A 2645-nucleotide genomic window follows, 5' to 3' on the forward strand; every position below is an offset into this window, starting at 1 on the left:
CTTGGCTTCCTCCTTTGCAGCACTGACATTCATGTCATCTTTGTCAGATCTGCCATTGTCTGTAGTTGACCTGTCATTTTCACCAGATTTCCTGCAATCTTTGGTCTCATTACTCTTACTCTGAACTGGCTTGACCCCACTTTCAAACAAACTGAGCTGGATTCCAGTTTTCGGTTGAACATTCCAAGTTTTTCCTTGACTTGCATCTTTCTTGTCCTTACTTTCTTTGCTCATGTGGTAACGTTTGGACCTGGTTTCCTTTTCTTGTAGCTTGGTTAGCTCCTCTTCAAGGGCACGTTTTTCTTTTCGTTTGGATGAAATCTGTTCCTCCAAGCTAGCAGCTAGAGCATACTTGTTCATGTTATGCTGCTTGTACCTCTCTTTTTTCCAGAAGAGCCATAGTCATATTCATGCTGTCAATGTCCTCTGACAGGTCTTGAATTCTCTTATGCCGAATTTCAGCTGAAATCTTGCTTTTCTTTTCTTTGCTTTCCTCCTTTGTAGCACCAAATGCCAATGATCTACTTCTTTTGTTCTTACAGACATATCCTTCTTCATCAACTTTAACTCTTAAAAGATGTAGAAGTTCTCCCTTATTATTAATCAAGCTTGGGTTTTCCAAACACAATTCATAGGCTGCATTGTTAATTTGTCAGTGTACCACTATTTCCTTTCTTAAAGATTCGACTCTTTTCAAGTACGTCATCCTTTGGCAATTGCACCAAAACAGTCTCCTTTTCTTTTCCTCTGGATTCAACCTAATGATCAACAAACATACATGTTACAGCACTTACAAAAACGAAGAAATTACAGCAATCACAAAAAAATATATGTATATACAGATTTGAGCTAACAAGTGGATGCTAACAACCACCCCCCACCCCCCAAAAGTTCCCCCTACATGATGCAGAAACACACACACACACACACACACATAAGTAAGTGTAAGTGCTGTAACTCCAATATGGAAATGTTAAAAAACAATAATAAAATACAAAAAAAAAAAAAAACAAACAAACATACATGTTTGAAACCTGGACTTTCTGGAACAGGTGCTCATAAAGTCAAAATTTGTTTTTACATTTAGGAATAAAACCCTTGGAATGGAATATAAAGAAGGCTTAATAATGACAACTCTTGAAATTCATCGTCATTCAACAGTGACTTAGAGGCAAATTTTCACCATTACTATCGTCACCACTATCATAACTCAAGAATAAATGAGAGACAGAAGTAAAATAAGAAAAAAGCAAAATGCACACACTTACAGCAAGTTCTGGACCAGTCTGGCCATCAGCTGTTATGGTCAACTGTTTGGAACGATGAATGACAACTGACTGGGAATCATTCTGGTAAAAAAAAAGCATATGACAACAGGTATTTTAGGGAGATTTAATAAGTTACTTAGTTTGAGGTATAGTGATTTTGTTTTACAAAAGCTCAATTCATGTTTCAATGTTTGCTTTGAAATATTTCCTGAAATGGAAAGTGTTGACTGTAAATTTTCATACAGCCTTCATGTTTTACACCATGTTGCCCTGATTACAGGTTGTGCATGTGATGTACTTTCCTGAACTGGTCTATTTTAAAACAAAAAAAGGCCGTAGCTCTTGCTACAATAATAAATACACACTCTCCTTAAGTGCAAAAATTATTATAGCCACATGTACTGATCATTGATACTTTACTATTAATTTATTAGTTGAAAGACCTTTTAAACAAACTCCCTTCCACAAACCTTTTTGTCCTTTTTCTGTTCTTCATCAGTAATTGCAGGTGATGAAGACAACTGAAGTGAAAAGATTGTAGCAAATTGGGAGTCAAAATTACGCTTGACTGGCAAAAGAAAAGCATGCCCAAGGCCTGTTCTCAGGCCAAGGAAATAAATTAATCCACCTTTTTTGCATGCCTCATTATCAATAAGATGTCTCCAACTGCAACAATCCCAATGCCTCTTAGAATGTCTTTTGTGATGTCCTCGAGCATATTTTCTTGCATCCTACATAAACATACTAATACAACAAAGCTTACTATTAAATGCCCCACACCCCTCTGCACAAGAGAGACAAAACGCGCGAATCCCCCACATACTGGGGCCTCAAAGAACTGCTAACATGGAGATAAGGCCCCACAAAAGCCCCACATGTTCCGGGGTGGGGGGGGGGGGGGTCGGGGTTTACTTTGACTGGTGCATTATAGACTGCAAAACAGTCGTTTTCTTTCATTTTCGGAAGGCGCGAAGCGCCGTAAGCGTGATCCTCGCGTGTGAGGCGTGTGAGGCGAGAAACCGACTGTCGGCTTTTCATACAACAAATTTGTTCTAAGCAGGGGTTCGAATAATGTCACTAAGGTGTCAGAATTGTTTGACAGCTCCAACCACATCTTAAATTTGATACATTGTATGCCTTATTTTCGCGGGAAATTAGTTGTGTTGTCATGTTCAGTCGTTTTCTCTTCGCTATTCGGAAGGCGCGAAGTTTCGTACGTTCGATTCAGTGGTGTTTTGGAAAGGAAAGGCGTTTGTTTTTTCTGTTCAATGAGTCAACACCGAAAAAACCCACCCCACGTAGAGGAAGAAAACCAAAAGAAGCGACAGCGTCAGACAATTGCAGATTGTGCGGTTGTTTTAAAACGCAGTTTGGAAA

This window comes from Montipora foliosa, chromosome 5, assembly GCF_036669935.1.
Source record: "Montipora foliosa isolate CH-2021 chromosome 5, ASM3666993v2, whole genome shotgun sequence".
Lineage (NCBI taxonomy): Eukaryota > Metazoa > Cnidaria > Anthozoa > Scleractinia > Acroporidae > Montipora > Montipora foliosa.